The 26321-nt window shown below is 43.8% G+C and overlaps 1 long non-coding RNA gene across 12 annotated transcripts in view; it reads right to left on the bottom strand.

Annotated features, from left to right (window-relative positions):
* LOC307181315 overlaps nucleotides 1-26321 on the bottom strand; it is a 2020778-nt gene that overhangs the window by 965280 nt on the left and 1029177 nt on the right. The window contains exon 5 of one of the 12 annotated variants that reach the window (XR_013826427.1): nucleotides 4588-4659. The exons of the other annotated variants lie outside the window; for them this stretch is intronic. This is a non-coding gene — a long non-coding RNA (uncharacterized lncRNA). Of the gene's footprint in view, nucleotides 1-4587; nucleotides 4660-26321 lie in introns of those variants that run through there. 12 annotated transcript variants of the gene reach the window in all.

Genomic DNA, 26321 nt, shown 5'->3' with positions numbered 1-26321 from the left:
AGGAACTGAATTACAGAACAGAACAGGGTCTCAAATTTAGAAAACCAACTTATGCTTGCTTAAGGGTAAAGGTGAGTTGGGGTGCTGCATAAAACCAGAGATTGAAATGAGCACAGATAAAGTTCCTTAAGTCAAATATGGAATAGACAAGAGATACTCCTTGCTCAACGAAATGGACTCAACACCGCATATTAAACGCCTAAGAATGTACCTGACTAGTAAGTATCTTAAAAACCTATGGATTGCTATGTCTCCGAAAGAGAATCAAGCATGTGTACAGGGGCATAAACGCAGCAGTGATGGGATTGGAGAGGTTCGGTGAGCAAATGAAGACCCTTTGAAGTCATATTGCATGGTACCCATTACACGGGTCTTAACTCTCCAGGTTTAAGGTATTCTTCCTTCAGCTAAAACATGCATGTGGAACCCAAGTATGATCAACCATGTGAACGGGAGATGTGTTCAAATATGTCTCAGTTTTCCTCCCCTGATACTCGGGTACAACATTCCAGACGCTTTACTAACACTCTCCCCACTTGGAGAGTCAGCGCCTTTAACCTCCTGTTTGGCCCAGTTTGCAATTTCTGCGAAAGATGAACAGGAATAGCGAGAACCAATGAGAGACTAGCTGGAGGTGTCTGGACGGGCAAATTTAACTCTCATTTCCCACCAGGAAAAGGAAATAACCAAAGGCTCAGCATGCCGGGCCGGAACAAGATTAGGGCCTGAAGCCATCCTGCGGTGTTACGGCCAGGTCACAAGAAAGCGAGTTGAAGAAAGGAGCTCAGGGGCACTGTAATTCACAAACCTGCAGAGTTATAAATGACAGCTATCGTCCAAAAATAGACTGAAGTAAGGCTGCCAAGAGGACTTGAAAGTGGGGCAGAATTGCAGGAAACCGATTTCAGGAGGTAGACTGGAATTGCATTGAAAGCATAGGAAAAGAGGCAGAACGTCCACAATAATACACTTGGCCAAAAAGGGCGTATGCGTTTTTTCCTGAATATATTCAGGAAAAAACGCATACGCCCTTTTTGGCCAACCAAGCAAGCTTGCAAAGGAAATGTGCACTACAATGAAGTCTCACTTCCCCCCGGTCAAAAGGGCCATCTGAAAAAAGTGTAAAATCCAGAAAGGCAACAGGCCATTGAGAACTGGGAGCCTTGTTATGCTGATGGGTGGGATGTAAATTGCAAACAGACACTTGGGAGAAGTGTATGGTGTTTCCTGAAACATCTAAAAAACAAAGCAACAGAGCCTAGGGCACTTCCACTTATGGTCCTATAGCTTAGGGAAATTAAAATCAAAAAGACACAGCCACCCCAAAGTTTGGAACGGCTCTGTTTACAAGAACCTCGTTTACAGTACAAGTTCAACATCGCAGAAAGTGAAAAATGGATAAAGAAGTTGTAATATTCACTTACAAAGCAATATCACTCAGCAATGAAATCTGTGTCATCAGGCCCTTAGCATCACAATGAGTGGATTCAGGTATGATGATTCTAACTGAAATAAGTCACACAGAAAAAGAAACATCATAAGATATCACTAATACACGGAATGTAAACTTGGCTACACAGGAACTGAATTCCAAAACAGAACAGGGTCTCAAATTTAGAAAACCAACTTATGCTTGCTTAAGGGGAAAGGTGAGTTGGGTTGCTGCATAAAACCAGAGATTGAAATGAGCACAGATAAAGTTCCTTAAGCCAAATATGGAATAGACAAGAGCTACTCCTTGCTCAACGAAATGGACTCAACACCGCATATTAAACGCCTAAGAATGTACCTGACTTGTAAGTATCTTAAAACCTATGGATTGCTATGTCTCCGAAAGAGAATCAAGCATGTGTACAGGGGCATAAACGCAGCAGTGATAGGATTGGAGAGGTTCGGTGAGCAAATGAAGACCCTTTGAAGTCATATTGCATGGTACCCATTCCACGGGTTTCAACTACCCATGTTTTAGGTATTCTTCCTTCAGCTAAAACATGCATGTGGAACCCAAGTATGATCAACCATGTGAACGGGAGACGTGTTCAAATATGTCTCAGTTTTCCTCCCCTGGTACTCGGGTGCAACATTCCAGACGCTTTACTAACACTCTCCCCACTTGGAGAGTCAGCGCCTTTAACCTCCTGTTTGGCCCAGTTTGCAATTTCTGCGGAAGATGAACAGGAATAGCGAGAACCAATGAGAGGCTAGCTGGAGGTGTCTGGACGGGCAAATTTAACTGTCATTTCCCACCAGGAAGAGGAAATAACCAAAGACTCAGCGTGCCGTACCGGAACCAGATTAGGGCCTGAAGCCATCCCGCGGTGTTGAGGCCAGGTCACAAGAAAGCGAGTTGAAGAAAGGAGCTCAGGGGCACTGTAATTCACAAACCTGCAGAGTTATAAATGACAGCTATCGTCCAAAAATAGACTGAAGTAAGGCTGCCAAGAGGACTTGAAAGCGGGGCAGAATTGCAGGAAACCGATTTCAGGAGGTAGACTGGAATTGCATTGAAAGCATAGGAAAAGAGGCAGAACGTCCACAATGATGCACTTGGCCAAAAAGGGCGTATGCATTTTTTCCTGAATATATTCAGGAAAAAACGCATACGCCCTTTTTGGCCAACCAAGCAAGCTTGCAAAGGAAATCTGCACTACAATGAAGTCTCACTTCCCCCCGGTCAAAAGGGCCATCTGAAAAAAGTGTAAAATCCAGAAAGGCAGGACAGGCCATGGAGAACTGGGAGCCTTGTTATGCTGATGGGCGGGATGTAAATTGCCAACAACCACTCGGGAGAAGTGTATGGTGTTTCCTGAAACATCTAAAAAACAAAGCAACAGAACCTAGGGCACTTCCACTTATGGTCCTATAGCTTAGGGAAATTAAAATCAAAAAGACACAGCCACCCCAAAGTTTGGAACGGCTCTGTTTACAAGAACCTCGTTTACAGTACAAGTTCAACATCGCAGAAAGTGAAAAATGGATAAAGAAGTTGTGGTATTTACTTACAAAGCAATATCACTCAGCAATGAAATCTGTGTCATCAGGCCCTTAGCAGCACAATGAGTGGATTCAGGTATGATGATTCTAACTGAAGTAAGTCACACAGAAAAAGAAACATCATAAGATATCAGTAGTACACGGAATGTAAACTTGGCTACACAGGAACTGAATTACAGAACAGAACAGGGACTCAAATTTAGAAAACCAACTTATGCTTGCTTAAGTGGAAAGGTGAGTTGGGGTGCTGCATAAAACCAGAGATTGAAATGAGCACAGATAAAGTTCCTTTAGTCAAATATGGAATAGACAAGAACTACTCCTTGCTCAACGAAATGGACTCAACACCGCATATTAAACGCCTAAGAATGTACCTGACTAGTAAATATCTTAAAACCTATGGATTGCTATGTCTCCGAAAGAGAATCAAACATGTGTACAGGGGCATAAACGCAGAAGTGATAGGATTGGAGAGGTTCGGTGAGCAAATGAAGACCCTTTGAAGTCATATTGCATGGTACCCATTCCACGGGTCTCAACTCTCCAGGTTTAAGGTATTCTTCCTTCAGCTAAAACATGCATGTGGAACCCAGAGTATGATCAACCATGTGATCGGGAGACGTGTTCAAATATGTCTCAGTTTTCCTCCCCTGGTACTCGGGTGCAACATTCCAGACGCTTTACTAACACTCTCCCGACTTGGAGAGTCAGTCCCTTTAACCTCCTGTTTGGCCCAGTTTGCAATTTCTGCGGAAGATGAACAGGAATAGCGAGAACCAATGAGAGGCTAGCTGGAGGTGTCTGGACGGGCAAATTTAACTCTCATTTCCCACCAGGAAGAGGAATTAACCAAAGGCTCAGCATGCCGGGCCGGAACCAGATTAGGGCCTGAAGCCATCCTGCGGTGTTGCGGCCAGGTCACAAGAAAGCGAGTTGAAGAAAGCAGCTCAGGGGCACTGTAATTCACAAACCTGTAGAGTTATAAATGACAGCTATCGTCCAAAAATAGACTGAAGTAAGGCTGCCAAGAGGACTTGAAAGCGGGGCAGAATTGCAGGAAACCGACTTCAGGAGGTAGACTGGAATTGCATTGAAAGCATAGGAAAAGAGGCAGAACGTCCACAATGATGCACTTGGCCAAAAAGGGCATATGCGTTTTTTCCTGAATATATTCAGGAAAAAACGCATACGCCCTTTTTGGCCAACCAAGCAAGCTTGCAAAGGAAATCTGCACTACAATGAAGTCTCACTTCCCCCCGGTCAAAAGGGCCATCTGAAAAAAGTGTAAAATCCAGAAAGGCAACAGGCCATTGAGAACTGGGAGCCTTGTTATGCTGATGGGCGGGATGTAAATTGCCAACAGACACTTGGGAGAAGTGTATGGTGTTTCCTGAAACATCTAAAAAACAAAGCAACAGAGCCTAGGGCACTTCCACTTATGGTCCTATAGCTTAGGGAAATTAAAATCAAAAAGACACAGCCACCCCAAAGTTTGGAACAGCTCTGTTTACAAGAACCTCGTTTACAGTACAAGTTCAACATCGCAGAAAGTGAAAAATGGATAAAGAAGTTGTAGTATTCACTTACAAAGCGATATCACTCAGCAATGAAATCTGTGTCATCAGGCCCTTAGCATCACCATGAGTGGATTCAGGTATGATGATTCTAACTGAAATAAGTCACACAGAAAAAGAAACATCATAAGATATCACTAATACATGGAATGTAAACTTGGCTACACAGGAACTGAATTCCAAAACAGAACAGTGTCTCAAATTTAGAAAACCAACTTATGCTTGCTTAAGGGGAAAGGTGAGTTGGGTTGCTGCATAAAACCAGAGATTGAAATGAGCACAGATAAAGTTCCTTAAGCCAAATATGGAATAGACAAGAGCTACTCCTTGCTCAACGAAATGGACTCAACACCGCATATTAAACGCCTAAGAATGTACCTGACTAGTAAGTATCTTAAAACCTATGGATTGCTATGTCTCCGAAAGAGAATCAAGCAGGTGTACAGGGGCATAAACGCAGCAGTGATAGGATTGGAGAGGTTCGGTGAGCAAATGAAGACCCTTTGAAGTCATATTTCATGGTACCCATTCCACGGGTTTCAACTACCCAGGTTTTACGTATTCTTCCTTCAGCTAAAACATGCATGTGGAACCCAAGTATGATCAACCATGTGAACGGGAGACGTGTTCAAATATGTCTCAGTTTTCCTCCCCTGGTACTCGGGTGCAACATTCCAGACGCTTTACTAACACTCTCCCCACTTGGAGAGTCAGCGCCTTTAACCTCCTGTTTGGCCCAGTTTGCAATTTCTGCGGAAGATGAACAGGAATAGCGAGAACCAATGAGAGGCTAGCTGGAGGTGTCTGGACGGGCAAATTTAACTCTCATTTCCCACCAGGAAGAGGAAATAACCAAAGGCTCAGCGTGCCGTACCGGAACCAGATTAGGGCCTGAAGCCATCCTGCGGTGTTGCGGCCAGCTCAAAAGAAAGCGAGTTGAAGAAAGGAGCTCAGGGGCACTGTAATTCACAAACCTGCAGAGTTATAAATGACAGCTATCGTCCAAAAATAGACTGAAGTAAGGCTGCCAAGAGGACTTGAAAGCGGGGCAGAATTGCAGGAAACCGATTTCAGGAGGTAGACTGGAATTGCATTGAAAGCATAGGAAAAGAGGCAGAACGTCCACAATGATGCACTTGGCCAAAAAGGGCGTATGCGTTTTTTCCTGAATATATTCAGGAAAAAACGCATACGCCCTTTTTGGCCAACCAAGCAAGCTTGCAAAGGAAATCTGCACTACAATGAAGTCTCACTTCCCCCCGGTCAAAAGGGCCATTTGAAAAAAGTGTAAAATCCAGAAAGGCAGGACAGGCCATGGAGAACTGGGAGCCTTGTTATGCTGATGGGCGGGATGTAAATTGCCAACAACCACTCGGGAGAAGTGTATGGTGTTTCCTGAAACATCTAAAAAACAAAGCAACAGAACCTAGGGCACTTCCACTTATGGTCCTATAGCTTAGGGAAATTAAAATCAAAAAGACACAGCCACCCCAAAGTTTGGAACGGCTCCGTTTACAAGAACCTCGTTTACAGTACAAGTTCAACATCGCAGAAAGTGAAAAATGGATAAAGAAGTTGTGGTATTTACTTACAAAGCAATATCACTCAGCAATGAAATCTGTGTCATCAGGCCCTTAGCAGCACAATGAGTGGATTCAGGTATGATGATTCTAACTGAAGTAAGTCACACAGAAAAAGAAACATCATAAGATATCAGTAATACACGGAATGTAAACTTGGCTACACAGGAACTGAATTACAGAACAGAACAGGGTCTCAAATTTAGAAAACCAACTTATGCTTGCTTAAGGGTAAAGGTGAGTTGGGGTGCTGCATAAAACCAGAGATTGAAATGAGCACAGATAAAGTTCCTTAAGTCAAATATGGAATAGACAAGAGATACTCCTTGCTCAACGAAATGGACTCAACACCGCATATTAAACGCCTAAGAATGTACCTGACTAGTAAGTATCTTAAAAACCTATGGATTGCTATGTCTCCGAAAGAGAATCAAGCATGTGTACAGGGGCATAAACGCAGCAGTGATAGGATTGGAGAGGTTCGGTGAGCAAATGAAGACCCTTTGAAGTCATATTGCATGGTACCCATTACACGGGTCTTAACTCTCCAGGTTTAAGGTATTCTTCCTTCAGCTAAAACATGCATGTGGAACCCAAGTATGATCAACCATGTGAACGGGAGATGTGTTCAAATATGTCTCAGTTTTCCTCCCCTGATACTCGGGTACAACATTCCAGACGTTTTACTAACACTCTCCCCACTTGGAGAGTCAGCGCCTTTAACCTCCTGTTTGGCCCAGTTTGCAATTTCTGCGAAAGATGAACAGGAATAGCGAGAACCAATGAGAGACTAGCTGGAGGTGTCTGGACGGGCAAATTTAACTCTCATTTCCCACCAGGAAAAGGAAATAACCAAAGGCTCAGCATGCCGGGCCGGAACAAGATTACGGCCTGAAGCCATCCTGCGGTGTTACGGCCAGGTCACAAGAAAGCGAGTTGAAGAAAGGAGCTCAGGGGCACTGTAATTCACAAACCTGCAGAGTTATAAATGACAGCTATCGTCCAAAAATAGACTGAAGTAAGGCTGCCAAGAGGACTTGAAAGTGGGGCAGAATTGCAGGAAACCGATTTCAGGAGGTAGACTGGAATTGCATTGAAAGCATAGGAAAAGAGGCAGAACGTCCACAATAATACACTTGGCCAAAAAGGGCGTATGCGTTTTTTCCTGAATATATTCAGGAAAAAACGCATACGCCCTTTTTGGCCAACCAAGCAAGCTTGCAAAGGAAATGTGCACTACAATGAAGTCTCACTTCCCCCCGGTCAAAAGGGCCATCTGAAAAAAGTGTAAAATCTAGAAAGGCAACAGGCCATTGAGAACTGGGAGCCTTGTTATGCTGATGGGTGGGATGTAAATTGCAAACAGACACTTGGGAGAAGTGTATGGTGTTTCCTGAAACATCTAAAAAACAAAGCAACAGAGCCTAGGGCACTTCCACTTATGGTCCTATAGCTTAGGGAAATTAAAATCAAAAAGACACAGCCACCCCAAAGTTTGGAACGGCTCTGTTTACAAGAACCTCGTTTACAGTACAAGTTCAACATCGCAGAAAGTGAAAAATGGATAAAGAAGTTGTAATATTCACTTACAAAGCAATATCACTCAGCAATGAAATCTGTGTCATCAGGCCCTTAGCATCACAATGAGTGGATTCAGGTATGAAGATTCTAACTGAAATAAGTCACACAGAAAAAGAAACATCATAAGATATCACTAATACACGGAATGTAAACTTGGCTACACAGGAACTGAATTCCAAAACAGAACAGGGTCTCAAATTTAGAAAACCAACTTATGCTTGCTTAAGGGGAAAGGTGAGTTGGGTTGCTGCATAAAACCAGAGATTGAAATGAGCACAGATAAAGTTCCTTAAGCCAAATATGGAATAGACAAGAGCTACTCCTTGCTCAACGAAATGGACTCAACACCGCATATTAAACGCCTAAGAATGTACCTGACTTGTAAGTATCTTAAAACCTATGGATTGCTATGTCTCCGAAAGAGAATCAAGCATGTGTACAGGGGCATAAACGCAGCAGTGATAGGATTGGAGTGGTTCGGTGAGCAAATGAAGACCCTTTGAAGTCATATTGCATGGTACCCATTCCACGGGTTTCAACTACCCATGTTTTAGGTATTCTTCCTTCAGCTAAAACATGCATGTGGAACCCAAGTATGATCAACCATGTGAACGGGAGACGTGTTCAAATATGTCTCAGTTTTCCTCCCCTGGTACTCGGGTGCAACATTCCAGACGCTTTACTAACACTCTCCCCACTTGGAGAGTCAGCGCCTTTAACCTCCTGTTTGGCCCAGTTTGCAATTTCTGCGGAAGATGAACAGGAATAGCGAGAACCAATGAGAGGCTAGCTGGAGGTGTCTGGACGGGCAAATTTAACTGTCATTTCCCACCAGGAAGAGGAAATAACCAAAGACTCAGCGTGCCGTACCGGAACCAGATTAGGGCCTGAAGCCATCCCGCGGTGTTGAGGCCAGGTCACAAGAAAGCGAGTTGAAGAAAGGAGCTCAGGGGCACTGTAATTCACAAACCTGCAGAGTTATAAATGACAGCTATCGTCCAAAAATAGACTGAAGTAAGGCTGCCAAGAGGACTTGAAAGCGGGGCAGAATTGCAGGAAACCGATTTCAGGAGGTAGACTGGAATTGCATTGAAAGCATAGGAAAAGAGGCAGAACGTCCACAATGATGCACTTGGCCAAAAAGGGCGTATGCATTTTTTCCTGAATATATTCAGGAAAAAACGCATACGCCCTTTTTGGCCAACCAAGCAAGCTTGCAAAGGAAATCTGCACTACAATGAAGTCTCACTTCCCCCCGGTCAAAAGGGCCATCTGAAAAAAGTGTAAAATCCAGAAAGGCAGGACAGGCCATGGAGAACTGGGAGCCTTGTTATGCTGATGGGCGGGATGTAAATTGCCAACAACCACTCGGGAGAAGTGTATGGTGTTTCCTGAAACATCTAAAAAACAAAGCAACAGAACCTAGGGCACTTCCACTTATGGTCCTATAGCTTAGGGAAATTAAAATCAAAAAGACACAGCCACCCCAAAGTTTGGAACGGCTCCGTTTACAAGAACCTCGTTTACAGTACAAGTTCAACATCGCAGAAAGTGAAAAATGGATAAAGAAGTTGTGGTATTTACTTACAAAGCAATATCACTCAGCAATGAAATCTGTGTCATCAGGCCCTTAGCAGCACAATGAGTGGATTCAGGTATGATGATTCTAACTGAAGTAAGTCACACAGAAAAAGAAACATCATAAGATATCAGTAATACACGGAATGTAAACTTGGCTACACAGGAACTGAATTACAGAACAGAACAGGGTCTCAAATTTAGAAAACCAACTTATGCTTGCTTAAGGGTAAAGGTGAGTTGGGGTGCTGCATAAAACCAGAGATTGAAATGAGCACAGATAAAGTTCCTTAAGTCAAATATGGAATAGACAAGAGCTACTCCTTGCTCAACGAAATGGACTCAACACCGCATATTAAACGCCTAAGAATGTACCTGACTAGTAAGTATCTTAAAACCTATGGATTGCTATGTCTCCGAAAGAGAATCAAGCATGTGTACAGGGGCATAAACGCAGCAGTGATAGGATTGGAGAGGTTCGGTGAGCAAATGAAGACCCTTTGAAGTCATATTGCATGGTACCCATTCCACGGGTTTCAACTACCCAGGTTTTAGGTATTCTTCCTTCAGATAAAACATGCATGTGGAACCCAGAGTATGATCAACCATGTGATCGGGAGACGTGTTCAAATATGTCTCAGTTTTCCTCCCCTGGTACTCGGGTGCAACATTCCAGACGCTTTACTAACACTCTCCCCACTTGGAGAGTCAGCGCCTTTAACCTCCTGTTTGGCACAGTTTGCAATTTCTGCGGAAGATGAACAGGAATAGGGAGAACCAATGAGAGACTAGCTGGAGGTGTCTGGACGGGCAAATTTAACTCTCATTTCCCAAGAGGAAGAAGAAATAACCAAAAGCTCAGCGTGCCGTGCTGGAACCAGATTAGGGCCTGAAGCCATCCTGCGGTGTTGCGGCCAGCTCAAAAGAAAGCGAGTTGAAGAAAGGAGCTCAGGGGCACTGTAATTCACAAACCTGCAGAGTTATAAATGACAGCTATCGTCCAAAAATAGACTGAAGTAAGGCTGCCAAGAGGACTTGAAAGTGGGGCAGAATTGCAGGAAACCGATTTCAGGAGGTAGACTGGAATTGCATTGAAAGCATAGGAAAAGAGGCAGAACGTCCACAATGATGCACTTGGCCAAAAAGGGCGTATGCGTTTTTTCCTGAATATATTCAGGAAAAAACGCATACGCCCTTTTTGGCCAACCAAGCAAGCTTGCAAAGGAAATCTGCACTACAATGAAGTCTCACTTCCCCCCGGTCAAAAGGGCCATCTGAAAAAAGTGTAAAATCCAAAAAGGCAGGACAGGTCATGGAGAACTGGGAGCCTTGTTATGCTGAAGGGCGGGATGTAAATTGCCAACAAACACTCGGGAGAAGTGTATGGTGTTTCCTGAAACATCTAAAAAACAAAGCAACAGAGCCTAGGTCACTTCCACTTATGGTCCTATAGCTTAGGGAATTTAAAATCAAAAAGACACAGCCACCCCAAAGTTTCGAACGGCTCTGTTTACAAGAACCTCGTTTACAGTACAAGTTCAACATCGCAGAAAGAGAAAAATGGATTAAAAAGTTGTGGTATTTACTTACAAAGCAATATCACTCAGCAATGAAATCTGTGTCATCAGGCCCTTAGCAGCACAATGAGTGGATTCAGGTATGATGATTCTAACTGAAATAAGTCACACAGAAAAAGAAACATCATAAGATATCAGTAATACACGGAATGTAAACTTGGCTACACAGGAACTGAATTACAGAACAGAACAGGGTCTCAAATTTAGAAAACCAACTTATGCTTGCTTAAGGGTAAAGGTGAGTTGGGGTGCTGCATAAAACCAGAGATTGAAATGAGCACAGATAAAGTTCCTTAAGCCAAACATGGAATAGACAAGAGCTACTCCTTGCTCAACGAAATGGACTCAACACCGCATATTAAACGCCTAAGAATGTACCTGACTAGTAAGTATCTTAAAACCTATGGATTGCTATGTCTCCGAAAGAGAATCAAGCATGTGTACAGGGGCATAAACGCAGCAGTGATAGGATTGGAGAGGTTCGGTGAGCAAATGAAGACCCTTTGAAGTCATATTGCATGGTACCCATTCCACGGGTTTCAAATACCCAGGTTTAAGGTATTCTTCCTTCAGCTAAAACATGCATGTGGAACCCAAGTATGATCAACCATGTGAACGGGAGACGTGTTCAAATATGTCTCAGTTTTCCTCCCCTGGTACTCGGGTGCAACATTCCAGACGCTTTACTAACACTCTCCGCACTTGGAGAGTCAGCGCCTTTAACCTCCTGTTTGGCCCAGTTTGCAATTTCTGCGGAAGATGAACAGGAATAGCGAAAACCAATGAGAGACTAGCTGGAGGTGTCTGGACGGGCAAATTTAACTCTCATTTCCCACCAGGAAGAGGAAATAACCAAAGGCTCAGTGTGCCGTGCCGGAACCAGATTAGGGCCTGAAGCCATCCTGCGGTGTTGCGGCCAGCTCACAAGAAAGCGAGTTGAAGAAAGGAGCTCAGGGGCACTGTAATTCACAAACCTGCAGAGTTATAAATGACAGCTATCGTCCAAAAATACACTGAAGTAAGGCGGCCAAGAGGACTTGAATGCGGGGCAGAATTGCAGGAAACCGATTTCAGGAGGTAGACTGGAATTGCATTGAAAGCATAGGAAAAGAGGCAGAACGTCCACAATGATGCACTTGGCCAAAAAGTGCGTATGCGTTTTTTCCTGAATATATTCAGGAAAAAACGCATACGCCCTTTTTGGCCAACCAAGCAAGCTTGCAAAGGAAATCTGCACTACATTGAAGTCTCACTTCCCCCCGGTCAAAAGGGCCATCTGAAAAAAGTGTAAAATCCAGAAAGGCAGGACAGGCCATGGAGAACTGGGAGCCTTGTTATGCTGATGGGCGGGATGTAAATTGCCAACAACCACTCGGGAGAAGTGTATGGTGTTTCCTGAAACATCTAAAAAACAAAGCAACAGAACCTAGGGCACTTCCACTTATGGTCCTATAGCTTAGGGAAATTAAAATCAAAAAGACACAGCCACCCCAAAGTTTGGAACGGCTCCGTTTACAAGAACCTCGTTTACAGTACAAGTTCAACATCGCAGAAAGTGAAAAATGGATAAAGAAGTTGTGGTATTTACTTACAAAGCAATATCACTCAGCAATGAAATCTGTGTCATCAGGCCCTTAGCAGCACAATGAGTGGATTCAGGTATGATGATTCTAACTGAAGTAAGTCACACAGAAAAAGAAACATCATAAGATATCAGTAATACACGGAATGTAAACTTGGCTACACAGGAACTGAATTACAGAACAGAACAGGGTCTCAAATTTAGAAAACCAACTTATGCTTGCTTAAGGGGAAAGGTGAGTTGGGGTGCTGCATAAAACCAGAGATTGAAATGAGCACAGATAAAGTTCCTTAAGTCAAATATGGAATAGACAAGAGCTACTCCTTGCTCAACGAAATGGACTCAACAACCCATATTAAACGCCTAAGAATGTACCTGACTAGTAAGTATCTTAAAACCTATGGATTGCTATGTCTCCAAAAGAGAATCAAGCGTGTGTACAGGGGCATAAACGCAGCAGTGATAGGATTGGAGAGGTTCGGTGAGCAAATGAAGACCCTTTGAAGTCATATTGCATGGTACCCATTACACGGGTCTCAACTCTCCAGGTTTAAGGTATTCTTCCTTCAGCTAAAACATGCATGTGGATCCCAAGTATGATCAACCATGTGAACGGGAGACGTGTTCAAATATGTCTCAGTTTTCCTCCCCTGGTACTCGGGTGCAACATTCCAGACGCTTTACTAACACTCTCCCCACTTGGAGAGTCAGCGCCTTTAACCTCCTGTTTGGCCCAGTTTGCAATTTCTGCGGAAGATGAACAGGAATAGCGAGAACCAATGAGAGGCTAGCTGGAGGTGTCTGGACGGGCAAATTTAACTCTCATTTCCCACCAGGAAGAGGAAATAACCAAAGGCTCAGCATGCCGTTCCGGAACCAGATTAGGGCCTGAAGCCATCCTGCGGTGTTGCGGCCAGCTCAAAAGAAAGCGAGTTGAAGATAGGAGCTCAGGGGCACTGTAATTCACAAACCTGCAGAGTTATAAATGACAGCTATCGTCCAAAAATAGACTGAAGTAAGGCTGCCAAGAGGACTTGAAAGCGGGGCAGAATTGCAGGAAACCGATTTCAGGAGGTAGACTGGAATTGCATTGAAAGCATAGGAAAAGAGGCAGAACGTCCACAATGATGCACTTGGCCAAAAAGGGCGTATGTGTTTTTTCCTGAATATATTCAGGAAAAAACGCATACGCCCTTTTTGGCCAACCAAGCAAGCTTGCAAAGGAAATCTGCACTACAATGAAGTCTCACTTACCCCCGGTCAAAAGGGCCATCTGAAAAAAGTGTAAAATCCAGAAAGGCAGGACAGGCCATGGAGAACTGGGAGCCTTGTTATGCTGATGGGCGGGATGTAAATTGCCAACAACCACTCGGGAGAAGTGTATGGTGTTTCCTGAAACATCTAAAAAACAAAGCAACAGAACCTAGGGCACTTCCACTTATGGTCCTATAGCTTAGGGAAATTAAAATCAAAAAGACACAGCCACCCCAAACTTTGGAACGGCTCTGTTTACAAGAACCTCGTTTACAGTACAAGTTCAACATCGCAGAAAGTGAAAAATGGATAAAGAAGTTGTGGTATTTACTTACAAAGCAATATCACTCAGCAATGAAATCTGTGTCATCAGGTCCTTAGCAGCACAATGAGTGGATTCAGGTATGATGATTCTAACTGAAGTATGTCACACAGAAAAGAAACATCATAAGATATCAGTAATACACGGAATGTAAACTTGGCTACACAGGAACTGAATTACAGAACAGAACAGGGTCTCAAATTTAGAAAACCAACTTATGCTTGCTTAAGGGGAAAGGTGAGTTGGGGTGCTGCATAAAACCAGAGATTGAAATGAGCACAGATAAAGTTCCTTAAGCCAAATATGGAATAGACAAGAGCTACTCCTTGCTCAACGAAATGGACTCAACACCCCATATTAAACGCCTAAGAATGTACCTGACTAGTAAGTATCTTAAAACCTATGGATTGCTATGTCTCCAAAAGAGAATCAAGCGTGTGTACAGGGACATAAACGCAGCAGTGATAGGATTGGAGAGGTTCGGTGAGCAAATGAAGACCCTTTGAAGTCATATTGCATGGTACCCATTCCACGGGTCTCAACTCTCCAGGTTTAAGGTATTCTTCCTTCAGCTAAAACATGCATGTGGAACCCAAGTATGATCAACCATGTGAACGGGAGACGTGTTCAAATATGTCTCAGTTTTCCTCCCCTGGTACTCGGGTGCAACATTCCAGATGCTTTACTAACACTCTCCCCACTTGGAGAGTCAGCGCCTTTAACCTCCTGTTTGGCCCAGTTTGCAATTTCTGCGGAAGATGAACAGGAATAGCGAGAACCAATGAGAGGCTAGCTGGAGGTGTCTGGACGGGCAAATTTAACTCTCATTTCCCACCAGGAAGAGGAAATAACCAAAGGCTCAGCGTGCCGTACCGGAACCAGATTAGGGCCTGAAGCCATCCTGCGGTGTTGCGGCCAGCTCAAAAGAAAGCGAGTTGAACAAAGGAGCTCAGGGGCACTGTAATTCACAAACCTGCAGAGTTATAAATGACAGCTATCGTCCAAAAATAGACTGAAGTAAGGCTGCCAAGAGGACTTGAAAGCGGGGCAGAATTGCAGGAAACCGATTTCAGGAGGTAGACTGGAATTGCATTGAAAGCATAGGAAAAGAGGCAGAACGTCCACAATGATGCACTTGGCCAAAAAGGGCGTATGCGTTTTTTCCTGAATATATTCAGGAAAAAACGCATACGCCCTTTTTGGCCAACCAAGCAAGCTTGCAAAGGAAATCTGCACTACAATGAAGTCTCACTTCCCCCCGGTCAAAAGGGCCATCTGAAAAAAGTGTAAAATCCAGAAAGGCAGGACAGGCCATGGAGAACTGGGAGCCTTGTTATGCTGATGGGTGGGATGTAAATTGCCAACAACCACTCGGGAGAAGTGTATGGTGTTTCCTGAAACATCTAAAAAACAAAGCAACAGAACCTAGGGCACTTCCACTTATGGTCCTATAGCTTAGGGAAATTAAAATCAAAAAGACACAGCCACCCCAAAGTTTGGGACGCCTCTGTTTACAAGAACCTCGTTTACAGTACAAGTTCAACATCGCAGAAAGTGAAAAATGGATAAAGAAGTTGTGGTATTTACTTACAAAGCAATATCACTCAGCAATGAAATCTGTGTCATCAGACCCTTAGCAGCACAATGAGTGGATTCAGGTATGATGATTCTAACTGAAATAACTCACACAGAAAAAGAAACATCATAAGATATCAGTAATACACGGAATGTAAACTTGGCTACACAGGAACTGAATTACAGAACAGAACAGTGTCTCAAATTTAGAAAACCAACTTATTCTTGCTTAAGGGTAAAGGTGAGTTGGGGTGCTGCATAAAACCAGAGATTGAAATGAGCACAGATAAAGTTCCTTAAGCCAAATATGGAATAGACAAGAGCTACTCCTTGCTCAACGAAATGGACTCAACACCCCATATTAAACGCCTAAGAATGTACCTGACTAGTAAGTATCTTAAAACCTATGGATTGCTATGTCTCCAAAAGAGAATCAAGCATGTGTACAGAGGCATAAACGCAGCAGTGATAGGATTGGAGAGGTTCGGTGAGCAAATGAAGACCCTTTGAAGTCATATTGCATGGTACCCATTCCATGGGTTTCAACTACCCAGGTTTAAGGTATTCTTCCTTCAGCTAAAACATGCATGTGGAACCCAGAGTATGATCAACCATGTGATCGGGAGACGTGTTCAAATATGTCTCAGTTTTCCTCCCCTGGTACTCGGGTGCAACATTCCAGACGCTTTACTAACACTCTCGCCACTTGGAGAGTCAGTCCCTTTAACCTCCTGTTTGGCCCAGTTTGCAATTTCTGCGGAAGATGAACAGGAATAGCGAGAACCAATGAGAGACTAGCTGGAGGTGTCTGGACGGGCAAATTTAACTCTCATTTCCCACCAGGAAGAGGAATTAACCAAAGGCTCAGCGTGCCGTACCAGAACCAGATTAGGGCCTGAAGCCATCCTGCGGTGTTGCGGCCAGCTCAAAAGAAAGCGAGTTGAAGAAAGGAGCTCAGGGACACTGAAATTCACAAACCTGCAGAGTTATAAATGACAGCTATCGTCCAAAAATAGACTGAAGTAAGGCTGCCAAGAGGACTTGAAAGCGGGGCAGAATTGCAGGAAACCGATTTCAGGAGGTAGACTGGAATTGCATTGAAAGCATAGGAAAAGAGGCAGAACGTCCACAATGATGCACTTGGCCAAAAAGGGCGTATGCGTTTTTTCCTGAATATATTCAGGAAAAAACGCATACGCCCTTTTTGGCCAACCAAGCAAGCTTGCAAAGGAAATCTGCACTACAATGAAGTCTCACTTCCCCCCGGTCAAAAGGGCCATCTGAAAAAAGTGTAAAATCCAGAAAGGCAGGACAGGCCATGGAGAACTGGGAGCCTTGTTATGCTGATGGGCGGGATGTAAATTGCCAACAACCACTCGGGAGAAGTGTATGGTGTTTCCTGAAACATCTAAAAAACAAAGCAACAGAACCTAGGGCACTTCCACTTATGGTCCTATAGCTTAGGGAAATTAAAATCAAAAAGACACAGCCACCCCAAAGTTTGGAACGGCTCTGTTTACAAGAACCTCGTTTACAGTACAAGTTCAACATCGCAGAAAGTGAAAAATGGATAAAGAAGTTGTGGTATTTACTTACAAAGCAATATCACTCAGCAATGAAATCTGTGTCATCAGGCCCTTAGCAGCACAATGAGTGGATTCAGGTATGATGATTCTAACTGAAGTAAGTCACACAGAAAAAGAAACATCATAAGATATCAGTAATACACGGAATGTAAACTTGGCTACTCAGGAACTGAATTACAGAACAGAACAGGGTCTCAAATTTAGAAAACCAACTTATGCTTGCTTAAGGGTAAAGGTGAGTTGGGGTGCTGCATAAAACCAGAGATTGAAATGAGCACAGATAAAGTTCCTTAAGTCAAATATGGAATAGACAAGAGCTACTCCTTGCTCAACGAAATGGACTCAACACCGCATATTAAACGCCTAAGAATGTACCTGACTAGCAAGTATCTTAAAACCTATGGATTGCTATGTCTCCGAAAGAGAATCAAGCATGTATACAGGGGCATAAACACAGCAGTGATAGGATTGGAGAGGTTCGGTGAGCAAATGAAGACCCTTTGAAGTCATATTGCATGGTACCCATTCCACGGGTTTCAACTACCCAGGTTTTAGGTATTCTTCCTTCAGATAAAACATGCATGTGGAACCCAGAGTATGATCAACCATGTGATCGGGAGACGTGTTCAAATATGTCTCAGTTTTCCTCCCCTGGTACTCGGGTGCAACATTCCAGACGCTTTACTAACACTCTCCCCACTTGGAGAGTCAGCGCCTTTAACCTCCTGTTTGGCCCAGTTTGCAATTTCTGCGGAAGATGAACAGGAATAGCGAGAACCAATGAGAGGCTAGCTGGAGGTGTCTGGACGGGCAAATTTAACTCTCATTTCCCACCAGGAAGAGGAAATAACCAAAGGCTCAGCGTGCCGTACCGGAACCAGATTAGGGCCTGAAGCCATCCTGCGGTGTTGCGGCCAGCTCAAAAGAAAGCGAGTTGAAGAAAGGAGCCCAGGGGCACTGTAATTCACAAACCTGCAGAGTTATAAATGACAGTTATCGTCCAAAAATACACTGAAGTAAGGCTGCCAAGAGGACTTGAAAGCGGGGCAGAATTGCAGGAAACCGATTTCAGGAGGTAGACTGGAATTGCATTGAAAGCATAGGAAAAGAGGCAGAACGTCCACAATGATGCACTTGGCCAAAAAGGGCGTATGCGTTTTTTCCTGAATATATTCAGGAAAAAACGCAGACGCCCTTTTTGGCCAACCAAGCAAGCTTGCAAAGGAAATCTGCACTACAATGAAGTCTCACTTCCCCCCGGTCAAAAGGGCCATCTGAAAAAAGTGTAAAATCCAAAAAGGCAGGACAGGGCATGGAGAACTGGGAGCCTTGTTATGCTGAAGGGCGGGATGTAAATTGCCAACAAACACTCGGGAGAAGTGTATGGTGTTTCCTGAAACATCTAAAAAACAAAGTAACAGAGCCTAGGTCACTTCCACTTATGGTCCTATAGCTTAGGGAATTTAAAATCAAAAAGACACAGCCACCCCAAAGTTTCGAACGGCTCTGTTTACAAGAACCTCGTTTACAGTACAAGTTCAACATCGCAGAAAGTGAAAAATGGATTAAAAAGTTGTGGTATTTACTTACAAAGCAATATCACTCAGCAATGAAATCTGTGTCATCAGGCCCTTAGCAGCACAATGAGTGGATTCAGGTATGATGATTCTAACTGAAATAAGTCACACAGAAAAAGAAACATCATAAGATATCAGTAATACACGGAATGTAAACTTGGCTACACAGGAACTGAATTACAGAACAGAACAGGGTCTCAAATTTAGAAAACCAACTTATGCTTGCTTAAGGGGAAAGGTGAGTTGGGGTGCTGCATAAAACCAGAGATTGAAATGAGCACAGATAAAGTTCCTTAAGCCAAATATGGAATAGACAAGAGCTACTCCTTGCTCAACGAAATGGACTCAACACCGCATATTAAACGCCTAAGAATGTACCTGACTAGTAAGTATCTTAAAACCTATGGATTGCTATGTCTCCGAAAGAGAATCAAGCATGTGTACAGGGGCATAAACGCAGCAGTGATAGGATTGGAGAGGTTCAGTGAGCAAATGAAGACCCTTTGAAGTCATATTGCATGGTACCCATTCCACGGGTTTCAAATACCCAGGTTTAAGGTATTCTTCCTTCAGCTAAAACATGCATGTGGAACCCAAGTATGATCAACCATGTGAACGGGAGACGTGTTCAAATATGTCTCAGTTTTCCTCCCCTGGTACTCGGGTGCAACATTCCAGACGCTTTACTAACACTCTCCCCACTTGGAGAGTCAGCGCCTTTAACCTCCTGTTTGGCCCAGTTTGCAATTTCTGCGGAAGATGAACAGGAATAGCGAAAACCAATGAGAGGCTAGCTGGAGGTGTCTGGACGGGCAAATTTAACTCTCATTTCCCACCAGGAAGATGAAATAACCAAAGGCTCAGTGTGCCGTGCCGGAACCAGATTAGGGCCTGAAGCCATCCTGCGGTGTTGCGGCCAGCTCACAAGAAAGCGAGTTGAAGAAAGGAGCTCAGGGGCACTGTAATTCACAAACCTGCAGAGTTATAAATGACAGCTATCGTCCAAAAATAGACTGAAGTAAGGCGGCCAAGAGGACTTGAAAGCGGGGCAGAATTGCAGGAAACCGATTTCAGGAGGTAGACTGGAATTGCATTGAAAGCATAGGAAAAGAGGCAGAACGTCCACAATAATGCACTTGGCCAAAAAGGGCGTATGCGTTTTTTCCTGAATATATTCAGGAAAAAACGCATACGCCCTTTTTGGCCAACCAAGCAAGCTTGCAAAGGAAATCTGCACTACAATGAAGTCTCACTTCCCCCCGGTCAAAAGGGCCATCTGAAAAAAGTGTAAAATCCAGAAAGGCAGGACAGGCCATGGAGAACTGGGAGCCTTGTTATGCTGATGGGCGGGATGTAAATTGCCAACAACCACTTGGGAGAAGTGTATGGTGTTTCCTGAGACATCTAAAAAACAAAGCAACAGAACCTAGGGCACTTCCACTTATGGTCCTATAGCTTAGGGAAATTAAAATCAAAAAGACACAGCCACCCCAAAGTTTGGAACGGCTCCATTTACAAGAACCTCGTTTACAGTACAAGTTCAACATCGCAGAAAGTGAAGAATGGATAAAGAAGTTGTGGTATATACTTACAAAGCAATATCACTCAGCAATGAAATCTGTGTCATCAGGCCCTTAGCAGCACAATGAGTGGATTCAGGTATGATGATTCTAACTGAAGTAAGTCACACAGAAAAAGAAACATCATAAGATATCAGTAATACACGGAATGTAAACTTGGCTACACAGGAACTGAATTACAGAACAGAACAGGGTCTCAAATTTAGAAAACCAACTTATGCTTGCTTAAGGGGAAAGGTGAGTTGGGGTGCTGCATAAAACCAGAGATTGAAATGAGCACAGATAAAGTTCCTTAAGTCAAATATGGAATAGACAAGAGATACTCCTTGCTCAGCGAAATGGACTCAACACCGCATATTAAAGGCCTAAGAATGTACCTGACTAGTAAGTATCTTAAAAACCTATGGATTGCTATGTCTCCGAAAGAGAATCAAGCATGTGTACAGGGGAATAAACGCAGCAGTGATAGGATTGGAGAGGTTCGGTGAGCAAATGAAGACCCTTTGAAGTCATATTGCATGGTACCCATTACACGGGTCTCAACTCTCCAGGTTTAAGGTATTCTTCCTTCAGCTAAAACATGCATGTGGAACCCAAGTATGATCAACCATGTGAACGGTAGACGTGTTCAAATATGTCTCAGTTTTCCTCCCCTGGTACTCGGGTGCAACATTCCAGACGCTTTACTAACACTCTCCCCACTTGGAGAGTCAGCGCCTTTAACCTCCTGTTTGGCCCAGTTTGCAATTTCTGCGGAAGATGAACAGGAATAGCGAGAACCAATGAGAGGCTAGCTGGAGGTGTCTGGACGGGCTAATTTAACTCTCATTTCCCAGCAGGAGGAGGAAATAACCAAAGGTTCAGCGTGCCGTGCCAGAACCAGATTAGGGCCTGAAGCCATCCTGCGGTGTTGCGGCCAGGTCACAAGAAAGCGAGTTGAAGAAAGGAGCTCAGGGGCACTGTAATTCACAAACCTGCAGAGTTATAAATGACAGCTATCGTCCAAAAATAGACTGAAGTAAGGCTGCCAAGAGGACTTGAAAGCGGGGCAGAATTGCAGGAAACCGATTTCAGGAGGTAGACTGAAATTGCATTGAAAGCATAGGAAAAGAGGCAGAACGTCCACAATGATGCACTTGGCCAAAAAGGGCGTATCCGTTTTTTCCTGAATATATTCAGGAAAAAACGCATACGCCCTTTTTGGCCAACCAAGCAAGCTTGCAAAGGAAATCTGCACTACAATGAAGTCTCACTTCCCCCCGGTCAAAAGGGCCATCTGAAAAAAGTGTAAAATCCAGAAAGGCAGGACAGGCCATGGAGAACTGGGAGCCTTGTTATGCTGATGGGCGGGATGTAAATTGCCAACAGACACTCGAGAGAAGTGTATGGTGTTTCCTGAAACATCTAAAAAACAAAGCAACAGAGCCTAGGGCACTGCCACTTATGGCCCTATAGCTTAGGGAAATTAAAATCAGAAAGACACAGCCACCCCAAAGTTTGGGACGCCTCTGTTTACAAGAACCTCGTTTACAGTACAAGTTCAACATCGCAGAAAGTGAAAAATGGATAAAGAAGTTGTGGTATTTACTTAGAAAGCAATATCACTCAGCAATGAAATCTATGTCATCAGGCCCTTAGCATCACAATGAGTGGATTCAGGTATGATGATTCTAACTGAAATAAGTCACACAGAAAAAGAAACATCATAAGATATCAGTAATACACGGAATGTAAACTTGGCTACACAGGAACTGAATTACAGAACAGAACAGGGTCTCAAATTTAGAAAACCAACTTATGCTTGCTTAAGGGTAAAGGTGCGTTGGGGTGCTGAATAAAACCAGAGATTGAAATGAGCACAGATAAAGTTCCTTAAGCCAAATATGGAATAGACAAGAGCTACTCCTTGCTCAACGAAATGGACTCAACACCGCATATTAAACGCCTAAGAATGTACCTGACTAGTAAGTATCTTAAAACCTATGGATTGCTATGTCTCCGAAAGAGAATCAAGCATGTGTACAGGGGCATAAACGCAGCAGTGATAGGATTGGAGAGGTTCGGTGAGCAAATGAAGACCCTTTGAAGTCATATTGCATGGTACCCATTACACGGGTCTGAACTCGCCAGGTTTAAGGTATTCTTCCTTCAGCTAAAACATGCATGTGGAACCCAAGTATGATCAACCATGTGAACGGGAGACGTGTTCAAATATGTCTCAGTTTTCCTCCCCTGGTACTCGGGTGCAACATTCCAGACGCTTTACTAACACTCTCCCCACTTGGAGAGTCAGTCCCTTTAACCTCCTCTTTGGCCCAGTTTGCAATTTCTGTGGAAGATGAACAGGAATAGCGAGAACCAATGAGAGACTAGCTGGAGGTGTCTGGATGGGCAAATTTAACTCTCATTTACCACCAGGAAGAGGAATCAACCAAAGGCTCAGCGTGCCGTGCCGGAACCAGATTAGGGCCTGAAGACATCCTGCGGTGTTGCGGCCAGGTCATAAGAAAGCGAGTTGAAGAAAGGAGCTCAGGGGCACTGTAATTCACAAACCTGCAGAGTTATAAATGACAGCTATCGTCCAAAAATAGACTGAAGTAAGGCTGCCAAGAGGACTTGAAAGCGGGGCAGAATTGCAGGAAACCGATTTCAGGAGGTAGACTGGAATTGCACTGAAAGCATAGGAAAAGAGGCAGAACGTCCACAATGATGCACTTGGCCAAAAAGGGCGTATGCGTTTTTTCCTGAATATATTCAGGAAAAAACGCATACGCCCTTTTTGGCCAACCAAGCAAGCTTGCAAAGGAAATCTGCACTACAATGAAGTCTCACTTCCCCCCGGTCAAAAGGGCCATCTGAAAAAAGTGTAAAATCCAGAAAGGCAGGACAGGCCATGGAGAACTGGGAGCCTTGTTATGCTGATGGGCGGGATGTAAATTGCCAACAGACACTCGGGAGAAGTGTATGGTGTTTCCTGAAACATCTAAAAAACAAAGCAACAGAGCCTAGGGCACTGCCACTTATGGTCCTATAGCTTAGGGAAATTAAAATCAAAAAGACACAGTCACCCCAAAGTTTGGAACGGCTCTGTTTACAAGAACCTCGTTTACAGTACAAGTTCAACATCGCAGAAAGTGAAAAATGGATAAAGAAGTTGTGGTATTTACTTACAAAGCAATATCACTCAGCAATGAAATCTGTGTCATCAGGCCCTTAGCAGCACAATGAGTGGATTCAGGTACGATGATTCTAACTGAAATAAGTCACACAGAAAAAGAAACATCATAAGATATCACTAATACACGGAATGTAAACTTGGCTACACAGGAACTGAATTCCAAAACAGAACAGGTTCTCAAATTTAGAAAACCAACTTATGCTTGCTTAAGGGTAAAGGTGAGTTGGGGTGCTGCATAAAACCAGAGATTGAAATGAGCACAGATAAAGTTCTTTAAGCCAAATATGGAATAGACAAGAGCTACTCCTTGCTCAACGAAATGGACTCAACACCCCATATTAAACACCTAAGAATGTACCTGACTAGTAAGTATCTTAAAACCTATGGATTGCTATGTCTCCAAAAGAGAATCAAGCGTGTGTACAGGGGAATAAACGCAGCAGTGATAGGATTGGAGAGGTTCGGTGAGCAAATGAAGACCCTTTGAAGTCATATTGCATGGTACCCATTCCACGGGTCTCAACTCTCCATGTTTAAGGTATTCTTCCTTCAGCTAAAACATGCATGTGGAACCCAGAGTATGATCAACCATGTGAACGGGAGACGTGTTCAAATATGTCTCAGTTTTCCTCCCCTGGTACTCGGGTGCAACATTCCAGACGCTTCACTAACACTCTCCCGACTTGGAGAGTCAGTCCCTTTAACCTCCTGTTTGGCCCAGTTTGCAATTTCTGCGGAAGATGAACAGGAATAGCGAGAACCAATGAGAGGCTAGCTGGAGGTGTCTGGACGGGCAAATTTAACTCTCATTTCCCACCAGGAAGAGGAAATAACCAAAGGCTCAGCGTGCCGTACCGGAACCAGATTAGGGCCTGAAGCCATCCTGCGGTGTTGCGGCCAGCTCAAAAGAAAGCGAGTTGAAGAAAGGAGCCCAGGGGCACAGTAATTCACAAAACTGCAGAGTTATAAATGACAGTTATCGTCCAAAAATACACTGAAGTAAGGCTGCCAAGAGGACTTGAAAGCGGGGCAGAATTGCAGGAAACCGATTTCAGGAGGTAGACTGGAATTGCATTGAAAGCATAGGAAAAGAGGCAGAACGTCCACAATGATGCACTTGGCCAAAAAGGGCGTATGCGTTTTTTCCTGAATATATTCAGGAAAAAACGCATACGCCCTTTTTGGCCAACCAAGCAAGCTTGCAAAGGAAATCTGCACTACAATGAAGACTCACTTCCCCCCGGTCAAAAGGGCCATCTGAAAAAAGTGTAAAATCCAGAAAGGCAGGACAGGCCATGGAGAACTGGGAGCCTTGTTATGCTGATGGGCGGGATGTAAATTGCCAACAACCACTCGGGAGAAGTGTATGGTGTTTCCTGAAACATCTAAAAAACAAAGCAACAGAACCTAGGGCACTTCCACTTATGGTCCTATAGCTTAGGGAAATTAAAATCAAAAAGACACAGCCACCCCAAAGTTTGGAACGGCTCTGTTTACAAGAACCTCGTTTACAGTACAAGTTCAACATCGCAGAAAGTGAAAAATGGATAAAGAAGTTGTGGTATTTACTTACAAAGCAATATCACTCAGCAATGAAATCTATGTCATCAGGCCCTTAGCATCACAATGAGTGGATTCAGGTATGATGATTCTAACTGAAATAAGTCACACAGAAAAAGAAACATCATAAGATATCAGTAATACACGGAATGTAAACTTGGCTACACAGGAACTGAATTACAGAACAGAACAGGGTCTCAAATTTAGAAAACCAACTTATGCTTGCTTAAGGGGAAAGGTGAGTTGGGGTGCTGCATAAAACCAGAGATTGAAATGAGCACAGATAAAGTTCCTTAAGTCAAATATGGAATAGACAAGAGCTACTCCTTGCTCAACGAAATGGACTCAACACCCCATATTAAACGCCTAAGAATGTACCTGACTAGTAAGTATCGTAAAACCTATGGATTGCTATGTCTCCAAAAGAGAATCAAGCATGTGTACAGGGGCATAAACGCAGCAGTGATAGGATTGGAGAGGTTCGGTGAGCAAATGAAGACCCTTTGAAGTCATATTGCATGGTACCCATTACACGGGTCTCAACTCTCCAGGTTTAAGGTATTCTTCCTTCAGCTAAAACATGCATGTGGAACCCAAGTATGATCAACCATGTGAACGGGAGACGTGTTCAAATATGTCTCAGTTTTCCTCCCCTGGTACTCGGGTGCAACATTCCAGACGCTTTACTAACACTCTCCCCACTTGGAGAGTCAGCGCCTTTAACCTCCTGTTTGGCCCAGTTTGCAATTTCTGCGGAAGATGAACAGGAATAGCGAGAACCAATGAGAGGCTAGCTGGAGGTGTCTGGACGGGCAAATTTAACTCTCATTTCCCACCAGGAACAGGAAATAACCAAAGGCTCAGCGTGCCGTACCGGAAACAGATTAGGGCCTGAAGCCATCCTGCGGTGTTGCGGCCAGCTCAAAAGAAAGCGAGTTGAACAAAGGAGCTCAGGGGCACTGTAATTCACAAACCTGCAGAGTTATAAATGACAGCTATCGTCCAAAAATAGACTGAAGTAAGGATGCCAAGAGGACTTGAAAGTGGGGCAGAATTGCAGGAAACCGATTTCAGGAGGTAGACTGGAATTGCACTGAAAGCATAGGAAAAGAGGCAGAACGTCCACAATGATGCACTTGGCCAAAAAGGGCGTATGCGTTTTTTCCTGAATATATTCAGGAAAAAACGCATACGCCCTTTTTGGCCAACCAAGCAAGCTTGCA

This window comes from Stenella coeruleoalba (assembly GCF_951394435.1).
Source record: "Stenella coeruleoalba genome assembly, contig: scaffold_49, whole genome shotgun sequence".
Lineage (NCBI taxonomy): Eukaryota > Metazoa > Chordata > Mammalia > Artiodactyla > Delphinidae > Stenella > Stenella coeruleoalba.
This window is presented reverse-complemented; position numbering and strand designations above follow the sequence as displayed.